The 24,273-nt window shown below is 40.1% G+C and overlaps 1 pseudogene; it reads right to left on the bottom strand.

Annotated features, from left to right (window-relative positions):
* Window positions 1–22,504, bottom strand: LOC137498453 (uncharacterized; annotated as a pseudogene).
* Window positions 22,505–24,273: the final 1,769 nt, after the last annotated feature.

The following is a 24,273-nucleotide window of genomic DNA, read 5'->3' as shown; positions in this document are numbered from 1 at the left end:
TCAAAATTCAAAACAATACTTGGGACGTTCCTTCTTTTCTGGGACATGTTCACTTATATTGTTGTCTAAACTTCCTCCAGCACATTGTTCTCCATGATCTGGATTTGCATCTGTGACCTACGGAACAAATTATTAAATCAAGGCGAGTATGACGTTCATAATACACTATATATATATAGGCCTATATAGTTACAAAATTCATCACTTGAATCACTACCTTGAAGTCAGATATTGTCCCGTCAACAAGTTTCTAGAGAATATCCTCTATTTCTGTCTCTTTCAAAGCCCTACCAAAACGTTTCATCTTGCTCATTGTTGTTTTGAGGTTAGGGTCTGGTAACACAGTTTATCCCTTGAGTCCCAATGTTGCTTTAGATTAGCAACAACTTCAGATATATTTATAACAAAATAATATTGCTAAATTTAGGTATGTGTGATACACATGGTATTTTGAAAGATTTTTACACAAAACAAAATAAATAAACTCCTAATTTTACACAATCTCACTTATAAAATGCAGAAAGTAAATACCAAGACATCATCCTCCATAACCATGGAGTGAACCACTGTCAACTTTTGTATCTAAGGGAAATTATATTCAACTTTTCTGCCATCTCTTGACTGATTATGGAAGCTTACATCTGTAGTTAATTCACAGCAACATTGGGACTTAGGGGACAGTAAGTAATAAGCTTAGTGCATGTGTGTACTGAAGATCATGTTAACCTAAAGCAACATTGGGTTTTCTTGTCCGACTCGTTGCCCTGTATGTGTCTCGCGAGTTTTAGGGGTTTTGTTACGACCACTCTGTATAAGAATGTATATGATGGCCGATTTTTTTCTATTCAAGAAAACATCCAACTTTAGGCTTATCTATCTTGCAAACTATTCAAATTTGTACTAAGATTTTTCGATTAAATAGATGTAGAATTCAGCAAAGAATATGTTCCTAAGGAGATTCAATTTAAATTACGACCACCGTGTATATATTCAAGAACATGCAATAGTCCACCATCTCAAATTTAGGATAGTGGATGGTCATATATCGTCGCTCCTATGTCAAATCCGCGAATGTGAACATGTTCTTCCTGCATGTTATATTCCTTAAGACAGGTCACGCCTCCCAGCCACATATTGATATGTAATCCATCAGACGAATTTTCGTTCAGTTCATTTTCTTATGTACGCCTGTAAAGTAAAATGAACCTTAAATACATCATACACTAGGATAGGGTAAATATATCATGTAAACATACATTCATACTGTAAGGTACATTTTCCTTTACACATGGGCATAGGAAAATGAACGCGACGAAAATTTATGGACTGCATATCAATATGTGACTGGGAGGCGTGACAAGTCTTAAGGGAAATAATCGATAGGAGGAGCATTGTCATATTCGTGATTTTGGCATAGGAGCGACGATATCTCATCCCAAGTGTCTTATCATACTCGCAGCATTCCTCCTCGAGTTTGAAGATATCAACTTTCAAGTTTTTTGACTACGAAGAGTAGATCATGAACTGAATTTGTCCCTTGTACACAACTTTACAGAAGTGCTGAGAATGTCGTCACAGTAATTAAAGTGCGGGCTCATGTTGTACGCATCCATAAATCTCTCGACCTTAAAATTAACTGCGCTGTTGAATTACTGCTATGTTCCATTTTTGAACTCAAAATCTGGACGGTATCAACTGGTACAGGACGTTTAATTTTGAGTACATATGGTCTAGTGAGAATTCCATCGCAGTTACAGGAATGTACCATTTTTAGTTGATGAGAAGGCATGTGAGTAATTTGAACAAACAAAATGAATTTTGTTCTTCTCTCCCGATTTTCTCTCTCTTTCTCTCATTTTAAGTCCTGCATGTTGTTTCGACAAACACAGGTTGCGTCAAGCAAGTTCATACAGCACGGTGATGCTACAAACGAGCCCCATCACGACAAACCTCCCCCTTTGTCCCCACCCCCAACCCACTCTTTAACTTCAATTCGTTTACTGAGCTCGGGCTGTGTTTACGAGCGATGGCATTCCGCTGATGAATGGATTCATTACGGCATTGTGTTTAGGGTTTCAACGAATTCACTGTTGGTTCTATTGAAGGGGGTGGTGTAGAGAAAGGAATAGGGGACGTCATTAGGCTATGGAAATATAATGGTGTCGGATCGTCAAGCTTCATTCCCAACAAAAGGCATGCCAGCCTGAACAAACGAATAATCGTTTTCTACTGTTATGTGCCATTTTTAACGTCTGTCCGAATTACTTACAGGGCTGTATCCAGTTGCGCTACAAAAACAGCTCAATGCGACAGATTTGTATTCCCCTCCCTGTACACCTCCCCTTGCTACAGTAGGCTGGCTACACGGGTTTCCACAAAAGCGTTAATAGCAAATTGGGTCCATAAAATGTGGAGTTGGGAGTGATTTGGGGAGGTGGGGTATAGGTGAGAGGTTAATGGGGGGAGGTTCCACTGCAGTACAGTCGCTAGGGAAATATACTGAACTAGCAGACACCCACAAGGTGAAGGTTCTCAGCAGGTTGTCGTAGAATTCCATTCAGACCTTCTGCCTGGGATGTGATGAAGTTACGCAAACAATGTTGGGGTATGATTCATCATTTATATTTCTCTAATCTTAAGTCTATGGGAATTCATCAGTACCGTTCGAATATGTTATATAAGTAAGACATTTTAATTTACTCGTCACTCGTATAGTCTGTGATGTGTTTGAGACACAACTGTATAGCCGAACGGCCCGAAGAAACGCAGGGTCATCATAAGTTCTATCTCAACAAAATGATATGGCATCCACGATAAGGTCCACTGTCTCTCAGATCAAGTAACTTTTCAATTGCTCTCATGAGGCCGAATGAATTCACCCTGAAGCTTAGGCTGCCCTTATTCAAAGACACACAATTCCATCACGTCCAGTTAAATTCGATGACTTATTACGTAGCGCACATAATTTAACGGCCTCGTTGACACCGAACTAGACTTATCCAAACTACAAGGAACCAGTTCAGTCGAGTCCTATCCGTGGCTATGTCCGGCTCCATGGCTAAATGGTTAGCGTGCTGGCCTTTGGGCACAGGGGTCCCGGGTTCGATTCCCGGCAGGGTCAGGAATTTTAACCTTAATTGGTTAATTTCGCTGACACGGGGGCTGGGTGTACGTGTCGTCTTCATCATCATTTCATCCTCATCACGACGCGCAGGTCGCCTACAGGGGTCAGATCGAAAGACCTGCATTTGGCGAGCCGAACTTGTCCTCGGACACTCCCGGCACTAAAAGCCATACGCCATTTCATTTCATTTATTATTATTATTATCATTATTATTATTATTATTATTATTATTATTATTATTATTATTATTACCTAGTGGTTTAATGTCGCACAAACAGATCGATGGTTTTCGGCATCGCAAGAATGGCACAGGGCTAGGATTCAGAATCTAGCTGCCGTGGCCTCAATAAGGTACAACAGCAGCAGTTCCCGGGTTTGAAAACGGGAAACAACGGAAAACCATCTTCAGGGCCACCGACGGTGGGATTCAAACTCATCATCTCCCGAATGCAAGCTCAAAGCTACCCGACCCTAACAGCACGGCCAACTCGCTCGATATTATTATTATTATTATTATTATTATTATTATTATTATTATTATTATTATTATTATTATTAGTAATAGTAGTAGTAGCATCCAAGCCATTGGATGAATGATCGGTCTCAAAGTCTTCGGTTCATAGGATTCGAGGTTCGATTCCCAGTAGGGTCGAGGATTTTAACTGCGTCTGGTTAATTCTTCTGACTCGAGGATTGGATGTTTGCGTTTGTCCCAATATACCACTCTTCATATGTACACGCGATAGCACACTACAAATAACCATATTCGTAAACTGCAATATGATACACACCTCCATATAGGGTTAGCACCAGGAAAGGCATCTGGTCATAAAAAAGGCCAAATCCACACTTGCTACACAATTGCCCCCCTTCAAAATAACCATGGTTTTACAAATGTGGTGAAGGAATTATTACTATTATTTTTATTTGCTTTACACACACACACACACACACACACACACACACACACACACACACACACACACACACACTGATGTACCGAGCGAGTAGGGTGTGCGGTTAGGGTCGCGTAGCTGTGAGATTACATTCGGGAGATAGTGGGTAGGCAGCTTTGAAGATGGTTTTCCGTGGTTTCTCATTGTTATAGCAGGCAAATGCTAGGGCCGTGCCTTAATTAAGACTACGGTCGCTTCTTTTCCACTCCTAACACTTCCCTACCCCTTCGTCGCCATAAGACTTATCTGTGTCTGTGCGACGTAAAGCAAATTTGAAATAAATATAGAGAGGTCTTAGGTTGACGATGGGATAGGATTGGGAAGAGAGCGGATGTGACCTAGTGTGAAAATGGGAAAGAACGGAAAACCATCTTCAGGACTGCTGACAGTGGGGTACGAACCCATCACCGCGGGCATATTATTATTATTATTATTATTATTATTATTATTATTATTATTATTATTATTATTATTATTATTATTATTATTAAATCGTATTTGCTCCTGCAAAAGTCGCTACGTGACTTAGGCCTATTTTTAGAACTATAGCAGGTGAGGTTCAATATTCTGTGACTATTGTCAAGGAATTCTCGCTCTTCATAATATACACTATGTCGATGGCTTACTTCTAAAACCTTGTATGTTCCAGTGCTCTTCCTGTCCATTATATACGTGAAGATTGGTCACGCCTCCCAGACCCATTTGTATATGCAGGTCATTAGAACAATTTCCGTTGTGTTAATTTTCCTACGGTTGTATGCAAATGAAAATGACCCTTAAATACATTATACTGTAGGAGTGCCTATAATCCCTTGCAAACAACATCTCTACAATACGGTATGGTAAGGTCGATTTTCCTTTACAAGTTAGCATAGGAAAATGAACGCAATGAAAATTATTCTGACGGACTGCATATACATATGTGGTTGGGAGCTGTGACCAGCCCTAAGGAATGTAATGGGTAGGAAGAGCATTGAGACATACGAGGATTTGGAATAAGCCGTCGATGTGCTGTGGGTCAGTATTTCTAAAATAATATTATATCGCGGTTTTGGCAAGCCCAACGACGATATTCTTCTTTGCAGAGACCTGAGCCGGGCTGAGTGGATCAGACGGATGACACGCTGGCATTCTGACCCCAACTTGATAGGTTCGATCTTGGCTCAGTACGGTGATATTTGAAGGTGTTCAAATACGGCGGCCTCGTGTCGGTAGATTTACTGGTGCGGAAATGAACTCCTTCGGGACAAAATTCCGGCACCTCGGTTCTGCAAAAACCGTAAACGCAGTTAGTGGGACGTAAAGCAAATTTCATTATTATTATTATTTCTATCACCATTGCACATCTCTCCCGGATAAACGACCTTGCAGTGAAAGGAATATACACTAGTATAAAGCAAATACTTTTCAATGCTCTGTACATTCACGTTACATTTTCCGTGGCAAATTTAACCTTCTACCGGTGATATCTCAACTGAGGTTGGCAACAGGAAGGGCATAAAATTTTAGTGAAAAATGGAAGGGTATGTATAGTTAGTTTAAGGCAGAATCAGGTTCAAAGGACATTACAGGAACCATTAATGAACAAGGTGAGTGTGTACGTGAAGATCTACAGTAGGCAGAAGTATTCAGTCAACATTACATAAATGTTGATTGTAAGGATAATGCCCGGATAGAGAAGGTGACCAATACTAACGAAGTATTTAAATTGGCCTATGATAACAAAGAAAATAACAATAAGAACCAAAGTTTGAAAGCTAGGAAAGCAGCTGAAATTGATAAGATTTTTGGGGATATACTAAAGACGATGAGTTGGGATATAATACGATATCTGCAGTACATATTTGATTACTGTTTGCGTGACGGAGCTTTACCAAGTTAATAAGAGAGTTGCTATAGTAAGCCCTGTGTATAAAAGAAAGGATGATGACCATAAAGCCGAAAACTACAGACCAGTCAGTTTGACATGTGTTGCAAGTATGCTTTGGGAAAACATTCCGTCTGATTATATTAGACATGTTTGCGAAATTAATAACTGGTTCGATATAAGGTAGTTCGTATTTAGGAAAGGTTATTCAAGTGAAGCTCAAACCGTCGGCTTCCAGCAAGGTACAGCAGATATCTTGGATTCGGAAGGTCATTTGGACTGTATCGCGATTGACCTATCTAAGGCATATTATAGAGTAGATCATGAGAGACTACTGGCAAACATGGATGCAATTGTACTCGACGAAAGATTGACTGAATGGGTGGCTATATTCCTAGAAAATAGAACTCAGAGATTTAGAGTGGGTGAAACATTATCTGACTCTCTGATTATTAGAAGGGGAATTCTTCAAGTCACTATTAGAGAATCTTTATGTTTTAAATAATTAATAATGTTATTGTTTTACGTCCCACTAAGTAAATTTACGGTTTTAGGAATATTTATGTGTTCTTATACATAAAAATCATATGCGTAAAGGACTGGAATCAAAGATGATGATAATAATAATAATAATAATAATAATAATAATAATAATAATAATAATAATTGCTTTCCGTCGCACTAATTACTTTTACGGTTTTCGGAAACGCCGCGGTGCCGGAATTTTGTACCTCAGGAGTTCTTTTATGTGCCAGTAAATGGATCGATACGTCGCTGTCATATTTGAGTACATTCAAATACCACCGGATTGAGCCAGGATCGAACCTGCTAAGCTGGGTTCAGAAGGCCAGCGCCTCAACCGTCTGAGCTACTCAGCCCAGCAAAAGAAGATAAGGTTTTCTGCGGATGATGTTATACTGTGTGAGCAACTAGTAAAAGACCTCGACAATATTGGGAGATGGACAGCATGCTGATTAACGGGGTTAAAAGTCAGGTTGTGAGTTTCACTAAAAGGAAAAGTCCTCTCAGCTTTAATTACTGCGTTGACGGGGAGAAAGTTTCTTATGGGTATCACTGCAAGAATCTAGGTGTTAATATAAGGAGGGAACTTCATTGGAGTAATCACATAATCGGGATTGTAAATACAGGGTAAAAATCAGTGCGTGTGGTTATGAGGGTATTCAGGCGTTTTAGTAAGGATGTAGAGGTGAGGGCAGGTGAGTCTCTGGTAAGAACCCAACTAGAGTATGGTTGGAGTGCATTGGACCTTCATTAGGATTACTTGCTTCTAGAAGTAGAAACAATTCAAAGAAACGCAGCTAGATTCGTGCTGAGTTATTTACGACAAAAGAGCAGCGTTACGAAAATGTTGCATAGTTTGGATGGAGAATACTTAGATGAAAAGAGCTGCTCGACTGAGTGATGTGTTCCGAGTTGTCAGTGGAGACATGGCGTGGAATGACATTAATAAACGAATACTTTTGAGTAGTGTTTTCAAAAAAGGGAAAAATCGCAATCTATATAAATAAAATTGTAGGGGGTCCGCCGTCTGTAATTTCTTTTGTTTTGCCAATTTTTCAGATATTTATCCGTTTTAGGTCAACCCAAGACCGAATCGGTGGTTTTTACGTTTCGTGTCTGTTTGTTTGTCTGTTTGTCTGTTTGTCTGTCTGTTTGTTTGTCTGTTTGTCTGTTCCACCATCACGTCGAAACGGCTGGATAGATCTCAACCAAACTTCATATTTAGAGTAAACTCATCCCGGGGATGGTTTCGATATGCATATCATTTTAAAATCTTTCAATACTCGGGGGGTTTATAGGAAAACCAGAATGGTTTTTCCACCATCACGTTGAAACGGCTGGATAGATCTCAACTAAACTTCATATCTAGAGTATACTCATCTCGGGGAAGGTTTCGATATGCATATTATTTTAAAATCTTTGAATAGACCGGGGGTTTATAGGAAAACCAGAATGGTTTTTCCACCATCACTTCGAAACGGCTGGATAGATCTCAACCAAACTTCATATTTAGAGTATACTCATCCCGGGGAAGGCTTCCATATGCATATCATTTTAAAATCTTTGAAAAGACGGGGGGTTTATAGGAAAACCAGAATGGTTTTTCCACCATCACTTCGAAACGGCTGGATAGATCTCAACCAAACTTCATATTTAGAGTATACTCATCTCGGGGAAGGTTTCTATATGCATATTATTTTAAAATCTTTGAATAGACGGGTGGTTTATAGGAAAACCAGAATGGTTTTCCTCCAATTTCTCTTATACTATTGATTTTCTGTAAACTTCGTTTACCGTACGTGAAACGTCTCTTCATTATAAACAACTTTCGTTATGTTCATAATTTACCTTACTCTTCACATGACGGAGAAATTTACAATTTTCCGTTGGTATCATGCTCTGCATTGAGTGACCGACAGACCGACAACGAACCTACAGGTTACCATGGCAACGTCTCTGACTGCATGCCAGCAGGGAAGTAACGTATTGCCATTTTCCTCATCATGCTTTTAAATTCGTGGTTGTTCCTTGGGTAGAAGGCAAGAGAGGCGTCAATCGGCCTATCTGCGGGATATTGGCGGAATATCGTTGGATATTATAACCGCCCTCGAATAGATTAAGTAATAACACCATTAGTCATCTTCTTATTACTTGTTTACCTAAGAATCACTGACCTAAATTTCTCCTCTGTTACCGCTTTATTAAATCCATTACTCACACTAGCATAATTTATTGAGGGGCATTTGATTTTCCAATACATTCACTTGGCATTTACATATTTGTCGTTATCCGGCTGTCCTCAGTTATAATCCATTTTCTATTACTTTCAACATTCTTAACTGTATTATTTCTTCCTTAATTACGCCGTATGTACGCGAGTGCTACAAACTACTGGATGTATGTCCACCAAGACTCATATTTAGAATACACCTGTCCTTGATAGGTTTTATGGCAAATATTGTTTCTAAATCCCTGAATTGACTGGGGGTTTATACGAAACCGAAACAGTGATTTTGCACTTTCACAAAATATGCACAACCAAACTTAATGGAAATCTACCTACCTTGGTAGATAATAATTTCTAAACCTTTTTTCTCATGTGCATCATTTCGATACGAGGATTAATAAGGGAGATATCATTAACGGACCGTTTTTCTGTACAAGTCCCATCGGACTTAACTCCCGAGCGGGTGCGTGTAAAGCGTATTCCTTACAATTTGAAAACTACTGAAGACATTCGAACCAAAATTTATATTTAGCATCCACCTGTCCAAAGGTAGGTTTTAAACGTAAATAACATTTCATGTTCCGGAATGGACTGGCGGTTTATAGGGAACCGAAATGGTGATTTTACTCTTCCACAACATATACAGAACAAGACCAACCTGACTGGAAATCGACCAAACGTGATGGAATTCCACCTCTAAACCTTTTTTTCATGTGCATTCTTTCGTCAGGAGGATTACTAAGGGACATATCATGAATGGTCACTTTTGCAGGTTAAGTCCAGCGGACATAGCCCAAAAGGTGCTTTACATGGAGCAGATTCCTTATCTATATAAATCAAATCGTAACGACTGTGTGCCTCTACACTGACTATTTTGGCGAAATTTTCGTACAGCTTTCCGTTTAAGGGGTAATAATGACCATCTCCATAATTTTTGGTTTAGTTTCCTGAAAGTACTAATTTTTACCCGCCTCGCCCAAAATCCAAATTGCGCCATAATCTGCCAGAAGAAAAAGAAGATAATTGAAATTTGACAAAATTATACGTTTTAGCCTGTAACGAACGGAAAACATCCTAGATCATTAAATTTTTCACTTTTTATCCCCGAAGAATATCGAAATATGCAGGCAATTTTAATGATGGTGCACACCTTCGGAAATTCCTATCACATAACGGATTGCACAATCTCCGTTCAATTTGGAATGATCTACAACCGTGGTCTTATGACTTTTTGCCGTATCTGTATCCCTTTTACGTTTGATTTTTCTCTTTAATCGATGTTAAGTCAATTTGGAATTTTCACATGCATAATTCATACTTTCAATTACTTATATGAAATACAGAATCATTAAACTCTTCACGAAAATTGGCCCACCCAGTAGCCATATGTGAGCCAAATGCTATGTATATATCCGAAAAGTAATGTAATGTGAGATAATCTTACAAAACCTTTACCCTGTTCCACGTTTCTAACTCAATCTGACCCAAGAATAGATGACATATCATAGGACCAGCCATTTAGGCCACTAAATCCGGCGTGTCTTATGGTATAATCCTTTGTAGATATGACGTACGTTTAGTAGCAGTTAATCTGTAAATGAAGGTCTTCAATATTGTAAACACGCATATACTTTCGTATGTCGATCTATATATATTCACTGATGTCGATTTTTAGCGATCGAGTAAGGGTGGGTCTGCTATTGTAATCAGTACTCCCCACACCGACTTTGACTGGCAGTAGGAAAGGGTTCCTTCTCCAACTCCTGTGTAACTGTCATTAGTAAGGAAAGCCTACAATTGTAATGAATAGTTCCCTTCTCGATTTGACTTGCAGAAGGCAAGTGAGCATGCAGTTTTGTTTAAAACTCCCCTACCCGATTGTGTTTGGCAGTAGGCAAGGGTGCCTATCATTATAAAGAAATGTCCTCATCTAAAATGTGACTGGCATTAGGCATAGTGGCCTGCTATTTTGATGGAAACTCACCAACTTGGTGTGACTGGCAGTAAGCTGGCTGGCAGTAGGAAAATGGGCCTGGCATTATAATGATAACTGCACAACTCAATTTCGAGTGATAGTAGGGTAATTGCCTGCCATTATAATAGAAACTCCTCAACTTTAATCTGTCTGGAAGTAGGAAAGGGGGCTGCCATATTAACGAAAACTCCCCAAACCGGTTCTGTCCGCGTAGTAGTCAATGGGGCCTGCAATTATAACGTAATCATCCCAACTCGATTGTGAATGGCAGTAGGCAAGTGAGCCTGCCGTTATATCACAAATCCGTAACAAACACTTTACATTGGAAACAACGTACGGGGAACTCCCCATGCTCTTTCTCGGATAACGCTAAGAGACATGCAATTTTAAAACAATCTTATTTACTGCATGTACACTATTTACTTCGATAACCGAATACAATGTAGAATACCGTAGCGAAGCACGGGTACATTCGCTAGTATGAAGATAAAGTTGCAATTCAAGGGGACAAATTTTGGCAAATTTTCGTTTATAGGAAGAGAAGGTAGGGATTGGAATAACTTACTAAGGAAGATGTTCAATAAATTTCCAATTTCTTTCAATTATTTAAGAAGAGACTAGGTAGACTACATACCGAGCGAGTTGGTCGTACGGTTAGGGGCACGCAGCTGAGAGCTTGCTCGAACTCAACACCCGACAACCCTTAAGATGGTCTTCCGTGGTTTCCCATTTTCCCACTGGTCAAATTCTGGGGCTGTACCTTAATTAAGACCTCTTCTGTCCCAGTCCTAGCCATTTCCTATTCCATCGTCGCCATAAGACCTATCGATGTTGGTGCGACGTAAAGTCAAATCCAATTGTAAACTACACATAGGGAATCTAAAAGCAGATCAGTGGTGATTGATTGATTGATTGATTGATTGATTGATTGATTGATTGATTGATTGATTGATTGATTGATTGATTGACCGAACGGAGTGGCCGAACGTGTTAAAGCCCTAAGGCTATGGAACCAAGCTCTGCACTCCGGAGAAGCGTGGGATCAAACCCCCGCCGTCCTGAGCATGGATTTCTGTTTTTCCCCCATTTTGACTTCTAGGCAAATGCCGAGAAGTTCCGATTCCTTCCATTTCCTTTTTCAAATTCATTCGCCTTTATTCATTTTATGTTCATCAGCTCCTTACATGAGGTTGGCGTCAGGAAATTCATCTGGACGTAAGTACATGCCATATAAATCCATCTCAACTCGTGCACAATCCCATATCAAGAAACCGAACTAAAGGTTATACATACGAGTAAATACATTGGTGATACTGGAATTCAGTTCAGAAAAGCTGGTACAGTCAATGATATTTTACCCGCCTATAAATCTGAATAAAGACGTGAGAGACGGTGTGTTTGTTTAATATTAATTTGTACGACGAATTGAGATACATCGACCCAACCGTTCACTGTATCATACTATCCATATAATCGTGTAACCGGTAATGATTCTAATTGTTTTAACGTACCTCTAACTCGCATGGGGTTTCGGGGACGAAGGGATAGGAAGGGACTTGGACTGGAGAGGAAGCGGCCGAGACTTTAATTCAGGTACAACCCAATATTTGCGTGGTGTGAAAAATGGGAAAACACGAAAACCAACTTGAGGGCTGTTGACAGTGGGTTTAGAGCCCACTATCTCCCGAATGCAAGCAGACAGCTACGTGACCCAAACCGCGCATCCACTCGCTCGGTGATCTAAGACTTATGCCATACCTATGCTCGACTAATTGTGTATTATTTTAGTGGGCATAAATTGAAAATACCGGGCAGAAATATTTTGGTGTAAGAACAGACTTGGTAAACCATAAATCGAGCACAGGACGTCCGGTTGAGGGACAGAGAATTTATCCGTACACTACGGAGTGTACTGTACAATAACTGCAAAGAAGTATACTTTGTGTGATACAGAGGGATATGGACTAAATATACTATCCGGCGTCAACATTTATGAGCCTCAGGATTTACTGTTAAAAATCTTCCGAACAAAGCGGAGGTGGGAAGGTTTCTTTGGCTTCCCCCAGCAAATTAATAATAATAATAATAATAATAATAATAATAATAATAATAATAATAATAATAATAATAATAATAATAATAATAATACCAGGCGAGTTGGCCGTGCGCGTAGAGGCGCGCGGCTGTGAGTTTGCATCCGTGAGATAGTAGGTTCGAATCCCACTATCGGCAGCCCTGAAAATGGTTTTCCGTGGTTTCCCATTTTCACACCAGACAAATGCTGGGGCTGTACCTTAATTAAGGCCACGGCCGCTTCCTCCCAACTCCTAGGCCTTTCCTATCCCATCGTCGCCATAAGACTATCTGTGTCGGCGCGACGTAAAGCCCCTAGCAAAATAATAATAATATTAATAATAATAATAATAATAATAAAATGAAATGGCGTATGGCTTTTAGTGCCGGGATGTGTCCGACGACTTCGGATCGCCAGGTGCAGGTCTTTTGATTTGCCGCCCGTAAGCGACCTTCGCGTCGTGATGAGGTTGAAATGATTATGAAGACGACACATACACCCTGTCTCCGTGCCAGGGGAATTAACCAATTATGGTTAAAATTATCCACCCTGCCGGGAATCGAACGCGGGACCCTGTGACCAAAGGCCAGCACGCTAACCATTTAGCTATGGATCCGGACACAATAATAATAATAATAATAATAATAATAATAATAATAATAATAATAATAATAATAATAATAATAATAATAATAATAATAATAATAATAATAATAATAATAATAATCCATTCAGCGTCTCTGGGGTGTAGGAGCTTAATCCCGTAGATGTGTCTTTATTGTGCCAACGACACGGTGTTGTCATATTTAGACTGCCTCAAATGCCACCAACCCCAGCTGCATCGAACCTAACGCTTTGGGAAAACAAGGTCAGCGGAGGAAGAGAAACAGAATGCATCAAATTCAACGATCAGTTGAGCCATAAGAACTAATCATACCGAATGTACAACCACTATCCTTAGTAAACCATTTCCAGGTACATTGGTATGCTAAAATAATTACGCACCATAAAGGAGCCATCGCAGGGGCACGTAAGTGGTCACAGGCACAGGGCATTGTGACATAAAATAAACGTTAAAATAACATACCTCACCAAGAATGTATTGCAGGGCAACGACCACTTGCAGAATATATTTAGTACGGTACTGGACCACCCGTAGCTCAGCGACAGGCGGCGATAAGGTCGGGCATAGGACGTATGCAGACGTCAGATGTCCAGAGGAAAATCTTATTACAGGTAAGAAACTGACCTTAGAAATCTGTCGTATTTGCCGCTGGTCCCAAACGTTCTTGGTGGGCGAGATTCTGAAGAACTTTCTGGCCGAGGAAGCATCTTCACATCAGGAATGCAGGACAAATTTGCCCATGCTATACAGGGCCTGGCATTATCTTGCATCTTGCTGGGAAATGGGCTTGTCGAGCTACGTTTGGAAAGGAAGCATACACAGTCGAATACTTTTCCTGACGTTATCGCTGCTCCGCGAGAGTTCAATCATCAACATCCGCGGGGTGCGGGTATACAGGAAATGGCACCCTACACAATGACATCCCTCGTTTGGGCGATGTGCCGCTCTGCAATGAAGCATGGATCACTGTGTTAGCCAGGACGTCTCCAGGTTCGAATTCGACGGTCATCAATATCCAGTCAGAACCATGATTAGTCGCTGAATACCACTCGTCGACGATCCTCAAGCTTCCGTGCTGCCGTTCCTGGCAGAATATTTCAAACGTGCTCGGCGATACTGAGGTGGTAATGATAGAGGTCGTAAGGGGTACCGCAACGGCATTTTCTGCTCTTCCAGCCTCGTAGATATGTTACTGGTGGTCACAGACATATCCCTAACTGCCATGACATGTCTCTGGACAGTGCGTCGGTGGAGTGCTTACAACCAGTCGCGCAATGAAACTAACCTACCTGCTGGTGGTCCGCCGGTGTCGGGCCGAGACTTTTCGACGCGTACATATACTCTCACATCCAGAATACGTCCAACATTGACGAATAGTGTAGTCAAAATAGTTCAAGTGGCGAGAAATGCACCGAAACGTCTAATCTGACCCTCTTAGCCTGACGATGCACCCTCTGCCCTGGTCATCTAGCTGGTCAAAGGCTTGTTGAATGTGCTATGGGGCCATGATACGTGTTCACTCACCTCTGTATCTCACACCGCTCACACTCTTACTAAGGCCTTATCCGGTATCTTGCATCTATGAATGGGGAGGGACATGTCTGCCCCCTAGTGGCACTTCCATTAAGCAATCAGCATTATCAATACGTGCCAGCCTATAACGCTACTGTGTGGCATCCTTCGTTGTACTCGCGCGATTCGGTCATGGTGCGCATTTTTTAAATGCGTATATTATTAACGAAATGATTGAAATGATTGGAGATATTGGTTCAGGACATGCCTCCGTGACTCAGGCGGCAGTGCACGGCCTCTCATCGCTGGGTTCCGTGCTTCAAATCCCGGTCACTCCATGTGAGATTTGTGCTTAACAAAGCGGAGGAGGGACAGGTTTTACTCCTGGTACTCCGGATTTCCCTGTCATCTTTCATTCCAGTGATATTCTCCAATATAATTTCATTTCATCCGTCATTCATTAATTATTGCCCTAGAGGAGTGCGACAGGCTCCGGCAAACGGCACAATTCCTATCCTCGCCGCTATATAAGGGCTTTATTCATTCCATTCCTGACCCGCTCGAATGACTGTAAACAGGCTGTAGATTTTTGTTTTCCATTGGTTCAGGATATACCGCATACAAAGTAAACCATTTGACAACAGAACGTACCATTTGCGTTTCGTGACATCTATACAGTTCAAGTTTGAATCTGTTGTTTCTCTACTATACGGCGGGGGGGGGGGGGGAGGGCACACTTCTCAGTTATTGCATGGAAGTCTGCGAGGGTGAGACAAGCGTGGGGAATCCAGTTGACGAATACAAAGAACAGTAACAAAGTATTATCTTTGTTATTCCGGTGTAGTGATTCTAAAAATGTATTCCGCGGAATAGCAGATTTTTTCAGCATATAGGGCAGTCTGCAGCTGATGTTACCATTTAAACGCGGGGAAGGCTAGTCTAAGGGAAAATACAGGTGCTTGTTTCACCTGAAACGACATAGGTTCGATTCCATGTTTGTAAGTGGGGAAAATTAGAAACGGTTCTTTCTAAACTGAAAAGTCTCATGTCCCTGGAGTTCAGGTATCCTACATCAGTAATTAGCACCAGGTTAATTCCTGGGGGCAGAGCTGGCCACTCTACCCTACTTGGTGAAGAGATGAAGTCCTTCCCGGGTCTTTTGAGAGCTGTATGAAGATGGCTTTGCTCTTGTTACCATTTAAAGTCGTTCTAAAAACACTGAAGTGCACCGGTTTATTGATAAAGTGTAGACTCATCACGGTGTATTCACTAGCCAAGAAATATTCTAAGTAGTGCGCCCCTTCCTTTCGGTCGTGCATGTACTCAGCGACTCAAAGATGAGAAAATGGTAAGTCTAATATGGAATCTGCCGTGCCTTTAATCACAGCACAGGCCCAGCACTTTCCTGGTGTGAACATGAGGAAACCATGGATCTCCAGCTTCAGGGCTGCAGATGGAAGATTCGAACCCAATATTTCCCAAATGTTAGCTTACCTCCAGACCCACACCGCGTAGCCAACTCACACGATATATGTCACTTTGTTCTGATTTATCCACCGTTTACGAACAATGATGCTGTTCTGGAGGATGTGTTACTGTTTAAGTCGATAGAAACTTGTTCCACTGACGAGGGCATTTTCACCGTGGTTGATCTTTACTTTAAGAAAACAGGACCATCGTGGGAACAATGTGTGGATACGGATAGAGACGGAGCTCAATCGATTGTAAGAAAATAAGGTTTTGTAGCAAGTACGTTAACGCTTTGGCACAACAAGTCGAAAATATTCGATGTGGATATTCATGGAGAAGCACTGACCTTAAAGCGGATTACAAAATCATGGCTGTTCTTGATGCGGCTTTATAAATTGTTTTCTTCGTCAAATTTGGGCCTTTGAAATCATATTCTTAGAATTATTTATGTAGATATGTGCTCGGAAGTGAGTTCGCCTGCTTGTTTTGTATACAGAAGTATGATGATTGTCCAAGGAACTGCATTTCTTTATGATTACTCTCGTACTTAGTTTCATTTATCACCAACATTTTCTGATCCGCTTCCGTGACAGTTTTTAGCTTACCTGACCGAAAGAATTACCCCTATCTTCGCAGTTAAATGAATTAAACGTATCTCTTCAGAAAAGTTCTGTTGATGTAATTTTAAGTCCGCCATGAAATTAGTTTTGTTCAAAAAATATTTGAGTCCTGATGAAGTTCATGAATGGGATGTCACTGAACGTTTCCTGGCTATTCACAGTTTTTTAAGAATTGTATTCTCCTCTGGGTGAACCTATGGCATCTGAAATCAATGGACACTGTTACGACTAATCCAACACTATAAAGTAACAGTATTTCTCCAAAACTGACGATATCATTTAGTTGAGAGATCCATGCACAGCCTTACAATTGCATGAATTATACCAGTGAAATTATGTAAATAATTTACAGATATTGTATATCATCAGAGGGAGCGTGATTAGCTCAGTGGTTTAACTGCTGGCTTTACACCCGGAAGGCTGAGGTTCAAACCCCGGTCAATCCTGGTAGAGATTTTCATCTCAAGAATCACGTTGCGTCAGGAAAGGCATCCGTTCTCAAATACCCATCAAAAACCAAACTGAGCCCGGGTTGCTCGAGCGACCCCAGACATGACTGGGATAAGCTGAAGAAATTTTTCTCTATAGTATATAGGGTTAGCGTCAGGAAGGGCATCTGACTGTAAAACAGGGCCACGTCCATATGTGCGACACAGTTGGCACCCGCTACCACATAGGTTTCAGAAATAAGTTTGTACAAGATCAGAACCTCAAAACCCGTCGAGTTCTGAAGTTATTTAAGAAAACACTTCTTCAAAATTTAAACAGACCTGTAAGAAATTGGCTCACTTTTATTGCGTTGTATATTTGCGTCGTAGGCTTTTCGAGATGTTTCAAACGAAAACTGTGCATAGCAATAGACTTGACGCAGAACCTGATAAGAAGCTAATGTACAACTCTCCTATATTAAACCTGACTTCACAAAACTTATCCCAATTAATAAAATACATCTATCTCATTAGTCATGAGTGAGTAAAATGTGAATTAAATATCGCGGCTTAAGAAACAATACCTCGTATCTGACAATGCTCTTCCTATCCATTATCTTCCTCAGGACTGCTCACACCCCATGTGGATATGCAATCCATTAGAACAATTTTCTTTGTGCTCTCTTTCCTATGCATACGTGTAAAGGAAAATGAACCTTCCCGTAAAGTACTCTAGGAATATATGTACGCCCATAGTGTAGTGCAGTGATCTCCAAAGTGTGGTACGCGTACCACTATGGGTCATCTCAAAGGGTACGCAAATTTATCGTAGCTACTGTTTTCAGTGGGTGGTTTAGAAAAGAATCGACCTGCTCATTTTTAATAAAACCTTGTTTTGATTTAGTGTTTATGTCTACCACTACACACCTTTCAGAATGATTAATTTTAAAATATGTGTCAGTTTTGATGTATTCACAAAGACGCACTCAAAATGCTGTCAGTTGCGTGCACTGTTTATTTACAAATTGTATTTACATCTTCCACACGCAAACAAATAAGCTACTATCATAAAACAAAACACTACTACGAAAAATCAGAAGAAAATGACTGCCATCTTGAAGCATTTGACTGCTACAGTAGCGTATCGACAGAATCACAACACGAGCTCACAAAAACAACTCAAATCTTACTCACAAAGCTGGTTCTTTACATATGTTGCCAGGCCATGCTTCTAGATTAATATGAAACAACATATTTTCTCGTAAATTCGCGAGTTTTCAACAGTCTAGTTACAATGTAAGGAACTTTCTACATACTTCTGGTCGCATATAGCATTGTTCTGGACTTATTACAGTGCGTTGCACAATGTTACACTGGATTATCCATCATACAGGCAATAATAAATTATGTATTATTAATTACGTGTCCTTACATTAAATAAACTCATATTAATTTATGTATATACAGGAGAAGTTTCATGACATAACCTCACAAATAATACGATCGTGATTTATACCAAATAACTTCCGGACATAATTACGGAAATACTAATACATGTAAACAACTTCATAGCCACACCTCGCAAGTCATAAATAATAATAATTATAATAATAATAATAATCATAATCATAAATATTTACCCATGTGTTAAAGAATATGGCCTTAGGTGTTACGCCCCATTAAACAATAAGCAAAGAATATTGTTTCCAAGTTATATTAGTCTATTACACTTGCGTCAGTTTATACCTCCCATTGACTTGGCATATAAATTTTTTTACTTGTGCCGCATTGCCCTGGTTTTAATTTTTGTGTTTCGAAGTCCACACATTCACTTCAATTATTTCAGTAGTTGTGTATATAGTACAATAGTTACTTTTGCTTCAAAATGCATGCATACTAGGTATATACATCGTTCCTAGGCAATGAAAGCCTCGATTCCACTCACGAAAACACCACGTTTCTCCATCTGTCTTGTAAAGGCTTGCCGCGTTGCCTGAGAGGGAACAGACGACTGCAATGGTCGAATAAGCAATGAAAATGCCAAGAACAATTCTCCGGCCATTGCTGACTAGCTCAGTTTTGGACTTCTTCTGTAAAGCGGGATATGCTGCGGAAGATGATGATAATGATGGTGGTGATGATTATTATTATATTTAATATTATTTGGCATCCAACCACAATCATTAGTTATTTCCGGTATGACCGCAATATACTCGTACTTCGGGGGTACGGAGGTACAATAATTTGAATTTAGGGGTACGCCAACCAAAATGTTTTAATACCACTGGTATAGCATATTTAAGATTAATTTTCTTTTACACATTGCCATAAAGTTATTATTGTTTTGATAATACCTTTCACTTCGTCGAACATTAGCGTAGGGTAATGAACACAACGAAAATTGTTCCGATGGTTTGCACACCGTATGTGGCTGGGAGGCGTGACCAATCTTAGGGAAAATAATGGATAGGAAGAACATCGTCAGATATGTGTTATAGCTTCTTAATCCGCGATATAGAAAGTTAAACCTTTGTGGCGCTTGCATGAAATTTGTGTTGTTGTTGTTTGCGTCATCAGTCCAAAGACGGTTTGATGCAGCTCTCCATGCCACCCTAGCCAGTGCTAACCTTTTCATTTCTACGTAACTATTGCATCCTACATCTGCTCTAATCTGCTTGTCATATTCATATCTTGGTCTACCCCTACCGTTCTTTCCACCTACACTTCCTTCAAAAACCAACTGAACAAGTCCTGGGTGTCTTAAGATGTGTCCTATCATTCTATCTCTTCTTCTCGTCAAATTTAGAAAAATCGATCTCCTCTCACCAATTCGATTCAGTATCTCTTCATACATGATTCGAGCTATCCATCACACCTTTAGCATTCTTCTGTAACACCACATTTCAAAAGCTTCTATTCTCTTTCTTTCTGAGCTAGTTATCGTCCATGTTTCACATCCATACAATGCCACGCTCCACACGAAAGTCTTCAAAAACATCTTCCTAATTCCTATATCAATGTTTGAAGTGAGCAAATTTCTTTTCATAAGAAAGCTCTTCCTTGCTTGTGCTAGTCTGCATCTTATGTCCTCCTTACTTCTGCCATCGTTAGTTATTTTACTACCCAAGTAACAATATTCATCCACTTCCTTTAAGACTTCATTTCCTAATCTAATATTTCCAGCATCACATGCCTTCGTTCGACTGTACTCCATTACTTTCGTTTTGGACTTATTTATTTTCATCTTATACTACTTACCCAAGACTTCGTCCATACCATTCAGCAGCTTCTCGAGATCCTCTGCAGTCTCAGATAAAATAACAATACCATCGGCAAATCTCAAGGTTTTGATTTCCTCTCTTTGAATTGTGATTCCCTTTCCAAATTCCTCTTTGATTTCCTTTACTGCCTGTTCTATGTAAACACTGAAAAGGAGGGGGGACAAACTGCAGCCTTGCCTCATTCCTTTCTAGATTGCTGCTTCTTTTTCACAGCCCTCGATTCTTATCACTGCAGACTGATTTTATACAGATTGTAGATAATTATTCGTTCTCGGTATCTGATCCCAATCACCTTCAGAATATTAAATAGCTTGGTCCAGTCAACATTAACAAATGCCTTTTCTGGATCTACGAATGCCATGTACGTGGGCTTGTCCTTCTTGATTCGATCCTCTAAGATCAGACGTAAAGTCAGGATTGCTTCACTTGTTCCTTCATTTCTTCTGAAGCCAAATTTATCTTCTCCCAACTGAGCTTCAACTTGTTTTTCCATTCTTCTGTAAATAATACGTGTTGAAATTTTGCTGGCATGCGATACTAAACTAATGGTGCGGTAGTTTTTACACCTGTCAGCACCGACTTTCTTGAGAAAAGGTATAACAACATTCCGCCAAAAATCGGATGGGACTTCTCCTCTCTCATACATATTACATACTAAATTGAATAACCTTGCCATGCTGGTTTCTCCTAAGGCAGTCAGTAATTCAGAGGGAATGTCATCAATTCCAGGTGCCTTGTTCCTATTTAGGTCACTCACAGCTCTGCCAAACTCTGACCTCAAAACTGGATCTCCCATTTCATCAGCAACAGTCTCTTCTTGTTCCAGAACAAAATTATCTACATATTTACCTTGATACAAATGTTGGATATGTTCTTGCTATCTTTCTAATTTGTCTTCTTTCCCTAGAAGTGACTTTCCATCTGAGCTCTTAATATTCATACACCTAGATTTCCTTTCTCCAAAGGTTTCGTTGATTTTCCTGCATGCAGCATCTACCTTTCCTAGAACCATACAAACCTTCGACATCCTTGCACTTCTCCTTCAGCCATTCTTCCTTAGTTACCTTGCACTTTCTATCCACTTCATTCTTTAATCGCCTGTATTCTTTTCTGCCCTCTTCATTTCTAGCATTCTTGTATTTTCGTCGTTCATCAATCAGGTCTAGTATCTCCTGAGTTATCCACTGATTCTTAGTTGATCTTTTCTTCCTTCCTAACATATCTTCAGCAGCCCTAGTGACTTCATTTTTAATGATTATCCACCCTTCCTCTATAGTGTTTCCTTCAGCCTTTTAATTTAGTCCTTGTGCAACATGTTCCTTGAAACAATCCCTCACACTCTTTTCTTTCAACTTGTCTAGATCCCATCTTTTTGCATTCTTTCCTTTCTTTAATTTCTTCAACTTCAGATGGCATTTCATGACCAACAAGTTGTGGTCAGAGTCCACGTCAGCTCCTGGGAAAGTTTTGCAATCCAACACCTGGTTTCTGAATCTCTGCCTAATCATAATGAAGTCTATTTGATACCTTCCAGTGTCTCCAGGTCTCGTCCACGTATAAAGCCGTCGTTTGTGGTGTTTGAACCAAGTATTGGCAAGGACTAAATTACGATCAGTGCAGAATTCAACTAGCCGACTTCCTCTTTCGTTCCTTTGTCCCAATCCGAATTCTCCTACTGTATTACCTCCTCTTCCTTGGGCAACCACTGCATTCCAGTCTCCCATCACAATTAGATTCTCGTCACCTTTCACATATTGTATTAAATATTCTATCTCTTCATATATTCTTTCAATTTCTTCATCATCCGCTGAACTAGTAGGCATATAGACCTGCATTTTTGTGGTGGGCATTGGTTTGGTGTCTATCTTGATGACAATAATTCTTTCACCACTATGGTGGCAGTAGCTTACCGCTGGCCTATTTTCTTATTCATTATTAAACCAACTCCTGCATTACCCCTGTTTGATTTTGTGTTGATAATTCGGTAGTCACCTGACCAAAATTCCTGTTCTTCCTGCCATCGTACTTCACTTATACCAACTACATCTAACTTTAGTCCATCCATCTCCCTTTTCAGATTCTCTAACCTACCACAACGATTCAAACTTCTAACATTTCACGCTCCGACTCGCGGAATGTCAGTATCCATCTTTCTGATCATCGCCCCCTCTCGTGTAATCCCCACCCGGGAGAAAGCCATCATCAGTACATCATTCATACAGAGAGAGCTGCATGTACTCGGGAGTTAGTTACGGCTGTAGTTTTCCGTTGCTTTCAGCCGTGTAGCAGTATCAACACAGCTAATCCATGTTGAATGTTATTACAATGCCACATCAGTGAATCATCTAGACTGCCTCCCTTCCAACTTCGGAAAGGCTGCTACACAAAATAAAGTTGAACCATTAACCTATTACTTGTCATTTCATAAGCCTCATATCGTGACATTAGTGCCGAGCAGGGTAACATACACTGTAGAGTTATGACCTTTTGAACTGAATTTTGCGGCTTCTATCCCAGCTCATTGCGTTAGTATTTGAAAATACTTAGATTCGTCAGCCTTGCATTGGTAGGTTTATTACCGACACGTAAGAGAACTCCCGTGAGAAAAAATTCCGGCGCCTTGGCGTCTAAGAAAATCGTAAAAGCAGTTACTATAGGAAAAACCAGTACAATTTATGTTATTATTTTGATAATACCGTGAATGTGAGAATACCTTTCAATTGATCGAACTCAAGTTTATTATACAAGCAACATTTTAAGGCGGAAGAATAGAAATAGTGAAACGTTTTTGAATTTTACTTGCTATAATAATAATAATAATAATAATAATAATAATAATAATAATAATAATAATAATTATAATAATAATAATAATAATAATAATAATAATAATAATAATAATAATAATAATAATAATAATTTCGTGTGGCTCTTTCTAGCCGAGTGCAGCCCTTTTAAGGCAGATCCTCCGATGAGGGTGGGCGGCATCTGCCATGTGTAGGTAACTGCGTGTTATTGTGGTGGAGGATAGTGTTATGTGTTGTGTGTGAATTGCAGGGATGTTGGGGACAGCACAAACACCCGGCCCCCGGGCCATTGGAATTAACCAATGAAGGTTAAAATCCCCGATCCGGCCGGGAATCGAACCCGGGACCCCCTGAACCGAAGACCAGTACGCTGACCATTCAGCCAACGAGTCGGACATAATAATAATAATAATAATAATAATAATAATAATAATAATAATAATAATAATAATAATCATATTTTTATTATTATTCCTTCTTCTTTCTTATCGACCTATCAACGAGCACGCTATTTCAGCTGTCTTCTCTGGGCTATGCCCAGTGCTCAATCATTCGTTGCCGGAGTTACTCTTTTCCTTCCTTCGCCCATGTCTTTCCTGTCTGTAACGATGGCCTATCTTGAAAACCCTGGTGCTCTTTTAGTTTCCTCCCATGTGGGTTACATTCTTGTATATCTTCACACGTGATCCCCATCCCCTGTAGGTGTTAAGGTGTGCTTCGATGATCGTGTTGATTTCTTACTTGGCGAGTGAGCATAAAATGCAATTCTCCTTCTCCGCATGACA

The sequence above is a fragment of the Anabrus simplex genome, chromosome 2 (genome assembly GCF_040414725.1).
Source record: "Anabrus simplex isolate iqAnaSimp1 chromosome 2, ASM4041472v1, whole genome shotgun sequence".
NCBI lineage: Eukaryota > Metazoa > Arthropoda > Insecta > Orthoptera > Tettigoniidae > Anabrus > Anabrus simplex.
Note: the sequence above shows the minus strand (reverse complement) of the source record. Positions and strands in the feature narration are given on the sequence as shown.